Below are 20,050 nucleotides of genomic sequence, written 5' to 3'. Positions count from 1 at the left end.
CTTTCTTAAAGTCCAGGCTCAACTTATTTGATTGTGGAAGTACTTGAACTGTATATGCAAGCACTGTAACAGTATTTAGAAAAAAAGACTTTACCTTATTTTCTACCATCTAGATACATGCATAACCCTTTAGAAGAATTCTGAACAATTTATACTTATTGATAAATTATATTTAGAGACAGGTCTCAACTATTTTGGTTTGCTTTCTTCCCTGTGTTTTGTTCTGCAAATATTCAGAGTACTTTGCATCAGGAGATGAGAAAATATTTCTGCTTTTTTGTCCTTTGTTCTGTAATGTCATTGAAACAACGGGCTTCATACTGATGTGTAGCCTGTTTTCTTCTCTCCTGTTTATACTTGTTGATCATATCAATACAACACTATTTCGCTATACTTTCCTTTTACATACAGCACTAGCTTTTTCTTGTGACTTTCATTCTGTGAATGCTTTGCCTGTACCTGTTTTCCATCCAATCTTACACTGATTTCCAGCGGTGTTTTCTAGTGCTTGATACATTGTGGACATTTCTGTATTCAAAGAAGGAGCTGGACTGGCAGACTGCTTAATTCAAGGGTGCCTATTTTCATCTTCCACAACATCTTAATTCAAACAGAGAAGAAATTGGATTTTTATAATTCCGCCTAGAAATCATGGAAAGCTATTTTCCAACGTAAAAAAAAAAAGGGAGATGGAAAAATGACCAACAAAAATTAAGAAAGTAAAACAGACTGTGTCAGTCTCCACAAGAGGAAATACACATTTTTTTTTTTTGTTTGTATGTATATAAACCATGTATATACATGTTTAGATATATGGCCTGAAGACTATACTAATCTTTGACTTATTCAGCAATTAGTAAACTTTAACCAAAGTTCTAATTATTAACAAATGCACATGGAAACACAATTTCTCAATGCTTTTCATCTCTGTTTTCATACAGTCCATCCAGATGGAGGAAGTTTGTCTACTATTTAATAGGTTTTTGTCAATATTTTTTTAACAGAAGTTACATTTATGGAAAATTCAATGAACTGGTTGACAAATACAGCCAAAAGTTTTCCACATTTTATATACACACAACATTGTACCCCTTTACTGCTTGGTTTATATTCAATAATTTAGAAGTAGCAATTTGAACTATGTATTTTTTTCAGACACTGTGACAGAGAATATATCTAATTTAAAGAAAAATGAGCATTTTTTTCACCGGTGTAACTCAGAAATGAGTATTGATGCATTTAGATTGAAGTCCAGAGACGTGTCTCTGTTAAGTTTAACTGAAAATAATATGGTTAGAAATAAAAAGGCTTTAAATAGGCCCAATTGATTTGTCGTGTCAAGATTCCTAGCAGAGAAAAGAAAGGGGAAAAAAAAAAAAAAAAGGGCTACTGAATCAATACACCTTTTATTTCAGGAGGGAGACTGCAGTGCTCAAAGCCTCATCTCTTAAGGTTTCACTAGGTAAAAGGAGTTTGAAGGGAAAAATAATGAAAAAAATTATATCCCATGGGAAACTCACCAGCTCTAGTGATAAGTGAAGATGAACTACTTCTAGGGAAGATTCCTACCTGTTGGATGAAGTAAGAATCTGAGCTGCTACATTTGGGGAGACTTGTTGGCTCTGTTTTGTTTCGCTTGTTTGTTGTGTCATTTCTCCATCTCCCACATGCAGTTTTTCTCCCATGTTGCCTTCATTTAGGGGAACACAAGATCCTTCCTAGAATCCGTCCAACCTGCCTAATCCATATGGACAAGAGTTGTATTTGTTCAAGAGAAGCTGTTGAATAGCTGCCACGTACAATGCCTTCCCCATCCAGCTACTCAGAGACAGGTAAACCCAGGTTAACTTTCTGAGTAGACAAAGCAAAGGAAGTGTGAATAAGGCTGATGTCAAGTCTTTTAAAGATGGATGTAAGTGTTTTTCTAATAGGATCCATCGTGGCTGAATTCCAGCTGAATCTACAGAAGAATGTAGTTTGTAGAAAATTGTTGTGCAGTCAAGCAAGAAATTACAGTTGGAGAGAATTGTTTTCCCATCCTTATTTTAGACCAACTTCTTTTAAAATATTTAAGTTCCTTATTTCTGAAAAATTGTGGAATCCAATTGATTTTATTATCACACATAAAAAAATAATGTGGAGTTTTTCATCTGGCACCACTGGCAGAGGCAAGCAAACAGAATTAATATTTCTCACATGGAACACCACACAGATGATTGTATTCCAAACTGGGCGATTATGATAATGATTCACCTGCAATATTTGCATGAAATGGCAGTAATGGAAGCAACTGCTAAAACTCTGAGCTATCAGCTATCCATAAGCATTTAGAAATCAGAGTTTATTTTCTTTTCAGTCTCTGCAATTGCTTTTTCCTAAAATATAACCCTGAGGGTGCCTCCTACTCCAGTGCTCGTGCTCTATCGATTGAAGTTTCTTTGTTTCTCACCCAAGCTCTGAGACTGCAAAAGGCATCTTAGCTTATATTGGCTCTCTACATTTGCTTTATCATGCTTGATCTTATTTGTTAGCCATGCACTTTCTCTTTAAATCCTCCTTTATATTCCTGGTCAAAACTGCCCTGTGGGAGGTTTGTTCCACATCAGACTGTTGAAATTGCTGCTGATTCTGTAACCTCTTACTAAAATGTGCCTCCTGCATGCCTTACCCCTTGCTGTTGCCACCACCCTCTCAAGAGAGAAGAAAGCTTTCTGTGCTCAGCTTGAGGAGAAGAGAAAATTATGAGAAAGTAAAAAGAACATAAAGCTACATACTTTGTTACTTGAGCCTGCAGACTTTAGCTTGCTCCTTATTTCTCTCTTCTTTCCTTACTTACTCAAGCATGGAGTAATGATGCTAAATTCCAGCTCTGTATGTGGGGAAAAAGACATCCTCACCACTCCAGTGGTTTGCTGTGGTCAAGCCTTCCCATTATCCATGAAGCCTCTGATTTGGCATGGCTGATGTTCAAAGATATCCTTTCTGTCCACTCCTAACGTGTGACTTTGCTGTAAATGTCCCACATGCCACTGCGCTGCATGTTGTGGCCAGATATAATTTTATAAGGGACATTAAGACACACCACAGCTCTTTCTTATTTCAAGTTAGAGATGGTGTTACTTAGATCAGAAATGCTGGGACAAGACCTCAGTCACAAATTACTACCACTGAGTAGTGTTGCAGTTTAAGCCCAGAGGGCAACTGAGAACCACTAAACATTTCACTCACTCCTTCCCCCTTAGGAATGGGGAAGAGAAAATAAAATAAAAGGCTCAGGGTTTGAGACAAGGACAGGAACGGACAATTAACCTGCTATGGTCACAGGCAAAAGACAGACTCTGTTGAGGAAGAAAAAGAACATTAATTTATTTTGACCACCACTGCTTAATTTGCCAGTCAGAGTAGGACAGTGAGAATCATGCATTAAAACCACCTTTTCTCCAACACTCCTTTCTTCCTGGGATCAGTTTTACTCCCGATTTCTCTACCTCCTCCCCACTAGTGATGCAGGAGGACAGAGAAAGGAGGTTGCAGTCAGTTGTCTCTGCTCATCACCTGTTCATCACCCGTGGTCTCTGCTGCTCCTTCCTCCTCAGGGGAGGATGAAGCTCTTCCCCTGCTCCAGCATGGGGTCCCTCTCATGGGAGACAGTCCTCCATGATCTTCTCCATGAGTCCTTCTGATGGGCTGCAGCTCTTCATGAACTGCTCCAGCATGCATTCTTCCCAACAGTAGACTGCTCCAGCATGACCTTCCCTTAGAGTCCCGGACTTCTTTGGGCACAGCCACCTTCTCCAGTGTGGGGTCCTTCATGGGCTGCGGGTGGGCATCTTGCCACCTCTGTAGCCCCCTCCCCCACTACCAAAACCTCACCACACACAAACCCAACACAAGTAGTTACAATTAGAATTTTGCCTTCTACAGCCTTTGGGCATTGGCAAGCAAGTAGCTGTTTGGGGAGACAGGCTATTGAAGAACAGCTACAGGTAGCCATGGTCCTTATGCCTCCTTTTGCCTATGCCTGTATTTGTGTTGAGGGAGAACTGACCCATGAGGTAAAACCTACTGTCCTGTTTTGAGAAATAATGTCATCTCAGGTGGATTTCAATATAAACCCATGATACACAGAATGGATTTAATATGGGCCTGCAGAGATGAAGAGAAAGAAATAAAAGATAGTGAAGTGCTTAGCAGGATGATAGAATTGTATAAATAAAGCTGGTGTGTAGCTGGCAGTTTAGAATCTGTCAGTCAGGGGCTTTTTCAGTTAAGTTTTTCCTTCAGCACTAGAAAGAGATCTTTTTGGTGAAAATGTTACTTTTTGCTGTTATTGTTTTTTTTTTTTTTTTTTTTTTTTTTTTTGTTTTTTTTTTTTTTTTTTTCCCTAAAACCTCCAATTAAAAAAATGGCATCAGGGTATAAAGCCAAAAGGAAGCTCCTGTCAGACCTTAGGATGAGATCCTCTCATATATAGGGTTGTTTTGCTGATTAGGGATAGCAATTAAACTCAGACACCAGAGTGAAAAGAGCAGGCATATTTCACTTAAAATAACTAAATAATGTAACAGAATAATACAGAAAACATACAGTAAGAAAAGACAGAACAGCACGCTTAAACAAGTAGGAAAATATAGGGTTATGCATCCAATCATTACTACCTGAGAAAGAGAATAGTGATTAAGAAAGATCCATCACCACTTGCATACGTTACCATCATCGAGACCCACAGATGCTGGGCAGCCCCGGTTACAGCGAGGGTTTGGAGAGCCTGTCCCGGCAAGGGGGAAATCCTGCGTGGTGCCTCCACCCCTAGGTGAGGCTGCCAAAGTCACTCTGAGCACGTCCAGCCTTACTAAAAATCAGCAAGGCAGAATAACTGGCACCTTTGTTTTTGAGTAGAACATCTGGTTTCACTCTCTCATTAGATTCTCCCCAGAGCCTGGCCAGGGCTCAAGGGAGAAGCTAAGGGAGTTTCCCTCCTTATCTCATTTATTTATGTTCCTTTTAAAACAATGCCATACGTCTGTCCCAAGGCCGGACAGCTGGCTTCACGGCTTTGTTAACTTACCCCTACACAGAGAAGAAGAAAGATACATTCAGAATAGACATGTTTTCATTACATCCACCACCAGTAATAAGTATATGATATCTAAGCTACATCTTTCATAAATGAGCATACATATTTTGTCAGTGACCATGCACTAAGTTAGCAGCTTCGGCTCGGGGCCTGTTGCTCAGGCTTCAGTGCTTCCACCTTTTACATCAGAAGAGGTGGTTTGTTATAACTTAGTATAATACCTATGAGCACAATGGTTATCAGTCATAAAATATACAGGATTCATCTATAGGTCAACTCTGGCTTGGGCCTATTGTCCAAGCCTTAGCACTTCAAGGGTGACAAATCACATGTGGAAGTAAAAGACGAGCTAACAGCACTAAAAAGGATCCAATCATTCTTAGTGTCCAGGACTAAAGATTAACATTCCCTCCACGTTATCTCTGAGGAACTCAGCTGTCTCTAAAATATACTTTCTCAAGCTCCTTAGTCCTGCATACTGTTACATCAGCCGGTGAGGTTTGGCATTGCTGTGTCTAAGCTCATACATGGATTTAGCACCTGGGTTCTTTATTCCTGATCTGCTTAGTGATCTTTTCTTATTTCTACCCATCTGGTTTTGCCTTCATTCAGCAGTGCAATGTTAAGACTTCTAAAGCCTTATTTGTGTTTTCTCAGGATATAGAACAGCAGAGCTCTGATCTAATCTTGTGCTTCTAGGAGTTTTGTCATTATTTGCATTGCAGAAGAAGAGTCTGAACTCTTAAGAGTAAAAAAAAACCCCAAACCTTTTTTTAATACTTAAAGTGTAAGTATCATTATTTCCTCCTTCTCTTCTTTTGTAATACATTATGCAGCACAGGCTTGAAAAAGAGATGGTGACAGGATCTTCACGCTGTATAGTCATAGCTTTTATCAATACCATCTTTATGAAGAGAATAATGATTTAGGTGAGACTTGGAGTGTTTGGGGTTTTTTTTCTTTCTCATGCAAACTATAAACTTTGAATTTGCTTCTATTCTTGTGGATGGCAAATTTTATCAAGGTAGACAACATAAGATGTGTATATCAATTGGCAGCAGTTGGCTAGACTTGCATTTTTTTTTCTCTTTTTTTTTTTCTCATTTTATAAAGAAACACTAAGCTGGTTAATCAATGCCTTAACCTGTTGCACTCGTTCATTGGCATACAATGGTTTGTGATGGCACCTTGGAGTTTTACTGCTGATCTCAACCCTATCCTACGTAAGTGTAGGTAAATATAGAACACTGTTCCTACCTTCTTTTGCTCTTGGAGTATTAGCTGGCCTCATTCCTTCTTGGAATTGTTGCTCAAGACTCAGCTCCAGACTGGAGACATCCAATTTTAAATGCAAGTGTGTAAGCAGCTGCTACAGTCAATGGAGTTTTTAATCAATGCAAAGGAACTTAGCAAGATATTTGCCTCACCCTAAAGTAGACGTACTGCAGTTGCCTACATGTAGATGTCTAATGGCATTTGAGAACCCTTTGTCAATTTAACCTGGACTCTGGCTGCCAGTCAGGGTTTCTGATAGGACCATACCTGCCTGGCTGACAGGCAGGGTGCCATCTGAGATGACATTAGACACCCTTGTATGGGCATCTGAATCAACTCCCCTCCTGTATCTTCTTATACAGAAGAGGCATGGTTTTGCATTGAGTCAAAAAACTGCAGAAAACAAAAGGACAAGTATAAAACTTGTCTCGGCACAATATTCTATCACAAAGTCATATTCAACATCTTTTTGCTCTGTTTTCTTGGTAAAGTGTTTTTACGAATAATAGTTCGTATGTGTGGGGGTTTTAAAAATTTTTTTTCATTTATTTGATAATAATGACCAAAATAATGAAGACATTTTTTTTTTCCCCATGGCGTATCATTATTAATAAGCATATCATTGAGATGATAGATAAGAGTTGGCTGTCAAGACTGTTTGATATATAGCACTACACTGTCAAATTAAAACCAGAAAACCACCAAAAAGCAACCTTTAACAAAAAAAGAAAACAGCAGCTTAACCATTATCGAAAAATAAAAATAAAAAAAAAAAAAAAGACAAAAGAGCTGCTTCTTTCTATGTTGGGTGAGCCTTGATTAAAACAGGTGATAAAACGGTGCCTAATCATGAGAAGGAAAGGAAGAGTTTATTGGATTTGTACTACTCACATAAATATGTATTATACAGCAGAAACATGGTTGTTGGCTGAATATAGAACATAAGACACAGGGAATCTAATCCATTTTTCAAAAAATAAACAAGGTTTTTTTTTTTTTAACCCTGAAACTGTTTTTAATCTTTGTCCAGCCAACCTCATATTAATTATTTCTTATTACTTACTAATTGCAAAGAAGTAATTATTAATATTAGTGACATACTAGTTAGAAATTAATGTCCAGACAAGAAGGAACCCATTATTTACTACAGACAAATAAAAAAACCCCCCAAATATCCTGAATTCAAAAAACACTGAAATACCTGCTTAACTTTCGTGGTTAAACTCAGAAGGATGTAATCAGCTGAATATCAGTTTTCATCTGCATAGGAGTCATCAGACACTTTTTGAGTGGCTTGCTCTAAAGGGCAAACCCATTAAGTACTGCTCACCAGCTAGACTATTTTCAGCCAAGCATTTCTAAGTTATGCTCAATAAAGAGATTCACCACATGATGGTCACTGGCCATGTTTTGTGCTGGCAGGGTTTGCATGGTATATAGGATGTAGAGTGAGACCTCCATCCTAGCTGATGAACAGGACCCTGTATACACGTATACTAGAATATCCTGGAATATTAAACATAATTTCAGGTCAATGAAGAGTCAAGTGGAGCACTGGGCCACAGCAGAAAAATGTTTCCGTTGCTTTTTGGGTGTTCAGCAGATTTTTGCCATGCCAGGTGAGTGGCTGTGTCTTTACACTCCTCAGCAGGCACTGCTTCAAGCTGGTCTCCAGAACTTGAGACTGAACTACTGCAAGGTTACTCTGCTAAGAAGACTGCTTGACCAGGAATTTAGCCACTGGCCTGGAAAATGAAAGAATGACCCAGCCCAGGTCTTGTGGGGATCTCTTTCTGATTAATTTCATGTTTAGCCTAACCAAAAATAATTGCTTCATTTAGATATGATTTAAGAGTAACAACCTAGTAAAAGAATTCAGATCTACTATTTAATCAGTAAAAACCCCGGCCAGCAACCCTTATACTGCCTATATCACCCTTTGTACATTTGTAAATGTCCATACAGAAAACTGTTGAAATTCAAATCTGAATTATTTAGTCCAACTGTAGGTCTGTTTTGACTGACTTTGAGTTCAAACCAGAAGCTTTTCATTTAAAGCCATACATTTTTCTCAAAAATTACTCTCTAAAATATGTGTACTTGAAGATGAGCTATTGGTTCTTATAAAATCAATGGCAAAACTGCTAGTTAATTTATTGGCACTGAAGTTTTCACTATCATTACATCAGCTACCCAACTATATGTTATTTTACTGATTGCTTTGCTCCATATGTTATCTATGATTTTTTTAAGAAATACACATCAGGAGTTCAGGAATTTGTATACTTACCTCTATTTTCTGGGCTAGTACCCTGTATCATTCCTGCCATATTATCAGTCTTAAGACAGTTTTTATCCAGTCAAAGGAAAATAAGGAGTAGAAGGAAGTAATCTATTTCATATACTTCCAACTTAAATTTTGCAACACCTGTCTGAATTAATTTGGAATTTATTTGCTTTCTTTTCCTGTTACCTTTTTTTTCTCCTCTTCTTCAGGGAAGACTGTCAAAATCCTTCTTCTCCTGACCTCTAAGAAACCAATCTGTCTCTCCTGTTGGGTCCAGATATCTGTTTCACTGAAAGAAATGTTCCCTTTTGATATTTATACCATGAAATAATAAAGATCTGCCCCCTATTGTACAGAAGGTATATATATGTACATTCCATGTTTCTTACCGTGTACCCATAGGGTCAAAACAGACTGGTGTATACTGGATAACATACTAGTACTTCGTTGCATCTGATAGCACTCTGGCAGACGAAAGAGGATCTTAATGGAAAACATAATTTTGCATTCTGAATTTTCATTTCAAACATTATATGTAAATACAGTCATAAATATGTACCAAATGGGAAATAGGTCATCCATAAGATGCCAGAAAACCTGACAGTTTGAACATGTTGAGTTACCCTGTAGTAGATAAATGCAAGTAAATGTAATAACAGGTAACAATTCAGAAAGTTAAAAATAAAAAATCACCCAAAGATTAAACCTCTTGGGAAGACTTTGAAAAGCTAACAAAAGAGCTCCTGTAAAACATAACAAAAATAAAAATAGATGCTGTAGTTGCTGGATAAAAATAGTGTAGATTTAATGCCTTCTTCAAACAGATGGCTCTAAAAACTTGAGATGACAAATTATGATTTGTTCAGCCCAAAAAGAAGTATTTCCAAAGGCTCTGTGAATTGTGGTAACACTGTTAGAGATGACCTTGAGATGAGTTTAGATATCTTCAAATGAAAACTTTATTTTTTTTTAATAGAAAACAAGTATTAAGAACAAAATAAACCAGAGAAAATAAAATTAAATATTAGAATTCTGGATAACCTAAGAATTTTACTAAGATTTAAATTATTGTACTGTGAACAAACTAGAAATAATGGTAGGGGAAATAGAAGAACTCTTGTCTTTGAAGCATTTAATTTTTTTCAATTTAATGTCTATCATTGTAGCTCACCAGATAGTCACCTGAAAATTCAGCATTCCCCACAGGCAACAACAACCTCTGCGAAGCTCCACTCCACCAGAGAGGGGCTTTAAGTTTATTTTCTGCCAGTGTAGCACTTTTGTTTCAAATATGGAGGCAGAACAAAGAATGAAGTAGCCATCCATATGTATTTTTATTTTCAGATGTTGCTGTAGTTAAAAGTGCAAACCATTTTCAGAATACAAAGAAAATTATATAAACCACTTTTGAAGATTTTCAGGAATGGATTTGAAAATGATCCGTTAATAGCACAGTAGATAGAAATATTGACCAGCAAAGTACTTACTTCCTAGCACCCGTGTTTTGCTAATGGCCTCACCTTCTTCATGGATGCAAACAGAACACTCAAATGAAACCACGTTTCCCTAAGGAACTGTAATAATTATGGATGTGATTCACTTTGGTGTGGTTCCAGCCCTGTTCTGCTGCAAATCCAAGTTGATATAATAACTGTATGGGACTGGAATAATCCAGTGATGAAGGTAGCCTGTTATCTGTAACTTAATAAGTGGAGAAAATACTTTCAGGTGTCTGTTTTATAAAAAAACCACACTTGTATTATTAACCTCTGCCATGTATGGATTTTCTTATTTTCACTGTTTCAAATTAAATAAGCTGCAATAATGATTGTATATATAAACAGCTTAACGTTTCTGTAGCAACTATCTTTTTGCAAAAAGCTTTTAAAGTATTAATTATTATTAATCATATTTGTTATTCTTGTGCCTAAGGAATCAACCAATTATTTGTGTCTGAAACTTAACAAACTAAATTATTGAGACTGTGCTACAATGAGCGTCGGGAAATCTTTGACCACTCTATATGGATGCTCTGTATTATTCCTGAATTTTACCTTTTTGGGGGCTTGGTGGAATGGGGAGGAGTTAAATTAACTTGTCCTCCACTAGGCATCAAGGGTCTCTTTCTGCTGTAGCAAGCTCTGAGAGTGTGTCACCGTAAGTAGCTGAAAACACAGCAGCACCTCTCCTTTTGCCCTCTATGAGCTCAGCATTGGTCTCTCCATTCAGGTGGAATATAACAAAGCAATTAGCTGCTGCAATGTATTGTACAGGCCTGAACTTAGTACAAAGTGAAGAGACAAGGTAAGGAGGTAAAAGAGTAAGATCAATCAGAAGGAATAAATGGATGTATGAGACCAGAGGAGGGACAGGTCTGGAACAAACCATCATTCAGTACAAGACACACAAAGTCCCCAAGAAATTGTTCCTTATCAGCTTACCATTCACCCTTCACTGGTGTGAGATTTGACTCTGCTTTCTGAGCCACATCCAGTGATATAAGTGAATAACTTGATGCCTTTTTCTTATTCACACCACTAACTGGAATGTAAAAGGCATCATGGTAGAAAATGAATTGCCAGTGGGACAAAATATGAGTATATTACAGATGTGCCTTTTCTGGTTCACTAAGCTGTGGCATTGCCGTGAAATCTAAATATCTGAAATTAAAAAGAGAGAAACTCTCTGGCAACGCATATTTAGCTTTTTCTATTTTAAGAACATGTGAAGAAATAATTCTCATAAGCAACTGCTTGTTAGTGGCAGCCACCCAGCTGCCATAAAAAATGAGAGACAATGTATTTTCAGAACATGAAAATGGCTGTACTAATGAGTCAGGCACAAGTTCCATCTTTGGATCTGTATCCTGTCTCTGGTGGTGGTCAAAACTGGATGCCAAGGGAAAGGTATAACAGGGAAATATGTGATATTGTTCTCACACTGTTAAATGTTTCAGTACATGTGAGAAATTTCTCTGAATGTTTTTCATCTCTCTCTGAGGAGAGCTGAGAGAAGGTGGCAGCCTCACATGCTCATAATAGTAGTTTCAACATCCATTTTTTCAAAATCCCGTCACTAGCATTTCAGTCAAAAGGTGAAGAGGTTTCCACATGGTCCATTTAATTGTGCTCTCTGTCCAGGCAGCCACCGAAAAGCAAGATTCCTGAGTACAAACTGCTACATGAATAAGTGTTCAGTGTGAGACATGCTTTCTAAAAGGGCAATTTGTTCTAACTGGCCTGAGATTAGTGTATTTATTTTCTGAATAAATGTATAGTCAAGTGTTGAGGCAAAATGGCACCCTTTCTGATGTTTTATTAGTGGTGGGTGAACATGTACAGCCGAATTTCTAATCCACTCTGGCTTTTCTGTCTAGTTCATATTTTTTTTTAATATAGACTGTAAAGAAAGGGACAGAAAGGTTATGAGCTGAATCATGCCTGGTCACTAAGTCTGTTCACCTATGGGGGCAAGGATAAGACACAGGTCAGTTCTCCTGAGTCTGCTGACTCCCATATCTGCCCCATGCTTGATGGTCAGGTAAAAACGTAGCTGCTATGGCAGCCAAAATTCATGTGGTTATAAAACAAAGCATTGACATTCTGCTCACTTTGTCCTCAATCATATCACTGAGATAAAGCAGTAAAGTTCAGGGAAGAAAATGTGATCTAGAGGAATCAGTGGGAGTTTGCTCACTAACTTAAATGGTGACTGAATTTCACCCCATTTTCCTTGCAGGGTTCATGTCTATGTCTAGTCTTTATGCAAATGTAGAGCCTAGTATTCAGATTTCAGTCTCCTGTTAATTATACCTGAGTCTGAGTCTGGTTAAGCGAAACCTGGAATGAAGAGAGCAGAGGGAATCTCTTTGTTTTCCCCCCTATGAACAGTGTTGCATTCCCTAACAGGTACCACAGAGTTTGATATGCTCAGTGTGTTGCTCCTGCTCTTCCAAGCCCTGGACACGACTTTTGTGTGTGCCTGTGTATAGCTATACAAGCTCTATTTGACTAATTGCTCTGTTATTGAAGAATCTAAGGAGTTCTATCACAATCTAGGCAATTGGGGAGACAACAGTTATGAAATTATACCTTAAGTTAGAAAAGTGACTAGTGAACATGGGTTATTTGTTTAGCTGGATTTATTCATGCATTAAATAAATAGTTGTACAGAAATCACAGCCATCATAGCACTTAAAGTTACATTTCTTTGCGTTGGCTATGTTTTCTTTATAGTCCAAGAACCACAGGTATATTTGTATGGTTTTCCAAAGGAAAAGGAATTGGCAAGCGTGAGCTACAGCATCCTCTGTGTTCCCTTGGATCACTGACAACACAGCTGGTGATCCTAAATGTGGTCACCCCTAGCTCCTCTGCTCACACTCACATCTTGCAGGTGATATTATCAATTCTTGACGGGGTACAATTCATCATGTCCTTCCTTAGAGCTTGCTAATCACTTGCCCATTTGCTGGTTGAGCTCCATTTGCTGTCAGACCAGTGTCACTCATCAAACTCGCAGATAGGAGAAACAACAAGTTTCAGCTGAAGATGGAGAAAAGCACTGCATGTAAGAAATCAAATGTGCAAAGACAAATGGAGTAATGTAGGCGGGCAATATCACTAAAAAAAAATAAAAATTCTGTCTGTTTAGGCAGTGACACTGAAGTCTTAAAATTATCTTGGGTAGACAGCACTGTTTTAACTCAAACACTCTTAAATCTTCTATGAACAAAAATGAAGAAGAGTTTCTGTATAACAATAGATTCCACTAGCACTCATTAGGTCTGTGTTCTCTACTCCCTTTGTGCAGAGTGCTATTTCCCCTGTTACATGACCTGCATATTAGTCCATATCTCCTTCCATTTTACGAGTCAACACATTTCATCCGGAAAAAAATGTGGAGAGTTCCGCAATGCGGAATTTCTGCCTTAACTTTGTGTTTTCAGACCTTTGTTTCATACAGCCAGAACCTATAGCTCATTCCATTATGTGTGGATTTTATTTATGTGCAATTCTGGCATTATTAGCTATGCCAGACTACCAGCTTAAAATCAGACAAAAAGAACAGATAGCATAGACTGGGAGAGCCTGAGCTATGAAAAGAAAACATACCCCCAGTAACAGCACAAAACCAGATTTTTTGCCTGAAGATATTGTTATAAGAATGGATAATCCATCATGGAAGAACACTGATGTGAAAAAACTTGACCATTACAGAATCAGTTAGAGGACATCATGGAGCAAAATGGATCAGTGAAAGAAGAGTATCAGATTTATTTAACAGCGTTATTGTGATTTGTACCATCAGGAGTCCTATCCCCCCAAAATGAACCTTTTATTCTTCTTATTTAAAAGTTCATTTTGTCTTCTGAGAATTGCATTCTCCTTCCTCTCTCTACTCCACTCTCAGTACGCAGGTGGCAAAGTTATAAACTCACTTGAATCCTGAATACGTCTCATTTAATAAATGTTCTAAAGTTTCAATATTATCCTTTTTTTTTTTTTTTTTTTTTTTTTTTTCAAAATGAAGCACCTGGAAACTACTCTTGTGAGTAGTGTCAGCTCGTTAATCAGCAAGCTAATCCCTTTCTGATAATTTGGGGATGATGTTTTATTTGCAAAAGAGTAATGTATCATAAAAAAGAAAAATGAAAGAGACTATTTCAGGAGATGAAAAAAAAGCTAAGTCAATTCTTGTTAAAACCTTCCTGCGTGACTTTAATAGTTCTTATTTCAAGTTATTCTGTTGTTCCTGTGTTCTACCTCACTTCACTGGGTTCTGGACACCAATGCCTACAATGATTATCTGTAGTAATATTTCCTTATAGTTACAGAATAAGCAAGAATACTGAAATCATAGACTCTGCTCCACAGACTACTGGTAATTTTTTTCTGAACGTTCATGAAATGTATGATTTCTCTCCATATACATACAAAAGATAAATGAATCTTTTTTTTAGAACACTGAGGTTAATTTCCTGAAATAATAAAGGTTCCTTTAGCTCAGGTTTCTGTTAGGGATAGTGATTCTATCCTTTCTTACCATAAGAGCTGCTTTTATATTATTTTCATTGTGTCCAGTCAAGTGTAAGAATATGATCATGTGCAAACATTCAGAAACGGGGAGCTAGCATCTTTGACACAAAGCAGGTCTGCTGATTTTTTTGGTATCAATTACCAGTGAATCAGATCCTCAGCTGATGCAATCTGGGGTTGTTCCATGGAAGCCACTGAAGCTAATGGGAGTGTACCATTAGAAGAACTGTTCATTTAGTATCCAAGTCTGACAAATACCATTTAGTTAAACCACTGGGATTCGAAGACAGCATGTTCCAGAGCTAAACCCAACAGCTTGATCTAGAAAGTTAAGCTTAAACAGAAACTATTCAGCTGCAGCTATAAATGAAGCCTTGCTGTGAGATGCTGTAGAGTACCTGAGTCACCAACATGGGGCTAGCAGATAGAACAGACGATCTACGACAAGTATCCATGGACCTTGGAGTCAGCAGCTGGAGGCTACACACAATACCCTATGAAGTCCAAAATGGCATGAGATGGCCACATGTCAGCAACTGAATCAAGCCCTTAGTATTTGTGAGCTGGAGTTAAAAAGAGACCGAGGATGGGCACAATACTTACTACCCCAGATGCTACTGTTGATCAGCCAAGATCCTCTGACTACACTAGAGTTTGGCTGGTTTTCATCAACTGAGAAGAGGGCCAAACACTTAGGGAACATTTGCAACACAGAACAGGACCCACTACATTGATATTGAGGTTGGCACTAACTCTTGGCCATTAGTCAATGCGGTTCCAGTAGGAGGAATGGTGTCCAGTTGAATATATAGAATCAAACTCTCTTTTTTCTCCTGACCCTAGTCCAGTTAATTTTCATGTATTCTGCACAGAGTGAAAACCACCAAGAGGTCTGCAAAAATTCTGCTGTAAAGGCTGACAGCTATTTCAGTGGCTAGAAAACTCATGCTGATAAGTGAGTTTTAAATTTTCTCTACCAAAGGGTGCCCACACCTGAAATGAGTACTCTAACTGTTGAGTTACTGAACTGAAATGCACCACGTTGTTTGTGGTGTTTGAAAGCACACTTATTTTAGGCAGTTAATCTTATTGAAAGTTTATCTGCATTGTGTCACTCTCACAGGTAGATCTGTCAGTTAGGTAATTATAGTGATCAAAAGTTAGTAGAGAAATATGTTGAATGCATCCGTAGTCTGGGAACCTAAAATGGCAATTAAGCATTAATTTTGAGGAAAAATGAAGAGCTTAATGATTGAATAAGGAGCAACCTGATTCTAAAAGGTCATTATCTTAGCTTCTGATTTTATCCAGTTGATGAAGTTTCTCTTTGTGAGAAGGACACAGCTGAGAGACAGGTGGATTGGTCCTGTCCTCTGTTCTGCTACTCACTGGCTATGCACCCATGTGTAAATCTCTTTTCCTATATATATTTTCCCTCCTACTGTTCTTAAATAGTTTTTAGGCACTGTGAATCACAGATTTTACTGCTCAATACAGCGTGTTGTGTAAGGAGGTCTTGGTCTGGCACAGGTCTCTGCAATTCACTAAAACGTACATCTTGGGGCTATAATAAATACCACTAATTTTCCTGTACCTGTCTGTGAAAATTCGCCTTTGCAAATTAGACTAGTCGCAGATATGATGGGAAAATTTAAAAGCAGTGCAAAAAATATATATATAAATACTGTTTCTTGTATAAGAGTCTTATGTACTAAAAATTAAGTCATAACTATGCAGAAGAGTTAACAGTAACACAAGTGTGGATCTATGCAGACACACATAATACATACATACATCACAGGAACAGATCAAAATATCTCTTCCCACTTTTTCAAATCAAGACCTCAATTTGGTTTCAATTTTCTGTATTTTTTGACCTCCATGGAGTCATTTAGAGGAATCCATCAAGTTCTTGAGAGCAAAACTTCAAAATACAACTTCAAAATACAGTTTTAATCTGAACTACTCACACAGTGATGCATTTTGGAAATTGAAATTATGCTCCAAACTGTTTTATTCTTTTTCAACAGCATGAAAAACCCACCTTTTTTTGGCAAGTCCCGGTTACGTTTGTATCCTGAAGTGCTACCACACACGTATGCAAACCAGGTAAGCAGAGGTTTCTTCTACCATAACGTACCAATGTGCTATTGTACCCATTTATAAACAAGCCACTCAATCAGAGGTCTCTTTAGCTAGATCTTAGGATATATCAATATTCCTGAGAAATCTAAATCATAATGTATGTAAAAGTTGTTTATTCCTAGACTAATTGAAAGATTATTTGAAAGACAAAGATAAAAAACCCCAAACAAACAGCCCTTCCCACACCACCTTTCCAACATAAAGAGAATCCTAGATATATGAACCATGAAGAAGTAAGAGAAAGATCAGATCTTGAGGCACAGGAACTTATCTAGCTGGTGAGATCAAATATTCATGATACTTGCCTCTGGCACTAGTCAACAGGAAACCCTGGGGCTTTGCGTGAAAGAAAAAGGCGGTATTCCCTGGAGTGTGCTCTTGCCCTGCTACTTCTTAGGCTTTAGCCTGTTGTAGAGCCAGCACTGATGTTTTCATACTAAAAATGACCAACTATTACTGTCAGGAGAAGACACGCTGTGGAGGAGTGCATAGTTAATCTTGAGTTGCTCAAGTCAACCTCTATATAGCCTAGGGGAAACATCAAGGTCTATAATTTCAGTCTCAATCTATTCTGGCACATGAGCTCTTCAATGACTATTCTCACTAAAAATGATCCTTAGTGTGCAACTAAGAATGTCACACTTTAAGGGGATGCCTCTCCTACAAATAGCATGAAGAGCAGGGTTACTTTCTTTGGACAATGTTCCAAGCAGGGAATCATTTGATCAGATGTCTAGAGTTCTGCTAGTCACCCTAGTCTCTCTACTTATGGGGCTAGTCAAAGTTGCCAGTGGTGTCTATAGATCAGTGTAAATTTTTCTAATGTATATGTCCAAACTAGGTTAGGTAAATTACATCTCTAAGCAACCAATTTTTCTCCACCTACTCTTGGCAGACTAACTTAGAGATAGTATTACACAGATAATTTAAATGTTGCTGCTATAGACAGAAAACCTCAATGTCCAAAATGTGAGATCACCAGTCTACATTTCCAGAGGATTTGCAGACCAGAAGTAAAACATGAAGCTGCTTTAATCAGATCAAATTTTAGTTCTGGAGAGTCAAAACCCATTCTCTCATCATATTGTGATTTGTGTCCTGTATTGCATCAGTTCACTGATGCACTCTTTCAAATTATGAAAAAGGACAGGTTAATAGAAATTAAATTTTTGAGCCCACCAAATATAATCTGTGTTACTATTATACTTTCTCGACATCACAAAATAATGTTTTTCTGCATTTCAGTTATATTGGTCCAGGTATTATGTCTTACAGATTTTTTTTCTTACACTTTTGTAAACAGGGACTAGTTTAGGCTGTCTTGAGCAGAGGATGCTTTATGGTCAGTCTTCAAATAAGGTTATTTTTTTCCTATTTAGACTTTGAGAGTACTGTTAAATATGGAACATTTTCACATATATTTGGTCATTGTTCATAAAGATTTAGTTTGATGTATAGAGTGTGTACCCAGCTACACTTCAAGGAAAATTGCAATAATACTGTCTCGCATACAGAAACAATGGATGAAAATGGGTTTGAAGTAGAAACAATCAACAGAACAAATATCTTTCAATGATTATATTCAGACAAAAAAGTAATGAGTTCAGTTAACTGGGCTTCTTTTGGGGTCAGTCCAAGTTTCTTCAGGGAGAACTGATCCCCCTGATACAACTCCAATACCTACTAAAGTGATAGAGCAAATATGAAGGAAGTTAACATCTTTGATGTGTAAGAGGCCATTACTTTTTTTAAAAACCCCACAAAAGTAATATATGCTTTTTGGCATTTTTCTGTCCTTTAGGGTTTCCGTTCAATGTTTGTTGTTATGTCACTGATGTGCCATAAAATGTCATAATGTTATTGATCTAATGTCAGGTCAATGGCATAAGAAAGCTTTGGAATGACAACTGAGTAGAGGGATTGTTAAATTTGAACTGATATGTTTGCCTTCCTGTCAAAACAGTGCATGATCTTTCAGGTCATCCAGCCACCTGCCTGACTGAACCAAGCTGATTTCAAAAGGCAATGCATCAATCAATATTTTTGTAAACAAACTATACTGTTCCTTTGAGGATTTGGTTTTGTTTTCTCTCTGTCACACTCTCTTCAGATCTAAATATCAGGTTATAAAGATACTTATTTCACCTTAACATTACCTTTAAACATAGAAAGTGCATGTTGTCAGTCTTAATCTGTAGGTCAACTCACCAGCAAAGGAACTGAATAGCTAAAGCTGCTAAGAAGATTTCATTTGCTTAAAGATTGCATTACATTTCTCCACACTGTATCAATTTGTGAGAAATCGATGAGATTTACACGATACATTCTTCTGATTGTCTAGAACTGTTCTGCATGGCACAAGTCTCTGATCTCTTCATGTTTCTCTATTCTACTCCCATTTTCTCAGATATATTGGTTGGTTTCTTCAATATACTCTGTCTGAATTTAGGAAAGTCATCCTCAGTGACCTTTCTAATCAATGGTGGAAAAAAGGTGTTTGCTTCTGCTGCCCATCAAATATTAAATGACAAATGCTCATACCTGTTTCCAGTATCTGGTGCTGCATGAGATGCCATCATACTGCAATATGACATGGGGCACGGAGAGGGCTTGTACACTTCTGAAGAGGCTATTTCCATCTCACATGGGCACCATGTGAGATTCATAAAATATCTCAAATGGTGGTAGTCCTTAATCAATGGGTAGCTGAGTCAAGCCTAAATAATTAACGCATGATTTCCTTCACTTTCTTTTGATATATTTTTCTGGATAAAAACCTTCTAATATAGACACTTACACATGTTGGATGAATCATTCCCTATTTTGATATCCCCCATTGATTAGAAAGTCAGTTTAAATGGCCTTCTCAGGAAATAGGTGTTTGTTCTGTAGACATTTATATTTGGTCAAGAAGAACCTGATCCCTCTTAACAGGTGAGGGTGCTTCTCACATGAGTTTTGTATGCGTGCAGGTAGTCAGATGCTTTTTTTTTTTTTCTTTGTTAGTAAACTCTTGTGTCAGCCAATAATATATTAGCTAGGAAAGCAGAGTTCATTTCTCATTTTTCTTTTGCCTTCAGGTGTCATCACAGAAAAAAAGAATAAAAAATAAATGTCTTCATTCTGACATTTTTAACTGAAGCATTTTCATTAGTATCTCAAAAGGTTAAAGGTTTTGTCTGAAAATGTATTGACATTAGTTTTTCAAAGATGTCCAAAGAAGAGAAA

The sequence above is a fragment of the Athene noctua genome, chromosome 4 (genome assembly GCF_965140245.1).
Source record: "Athene noctua chromosome 4, bAthNoc1.hap1.1, whole genome shotgun sequence".
Classification (NCBI taxonomy): Eukaryota; Metazoa; Chordata; class Aves; order Strigiformes; family Strigidae; genus Athene; species Athene noctua.
The sequence above is the reverse complement of the archived record's forward strand: the minus strand, read 5'-3'. Positions refer to the sequence as shown.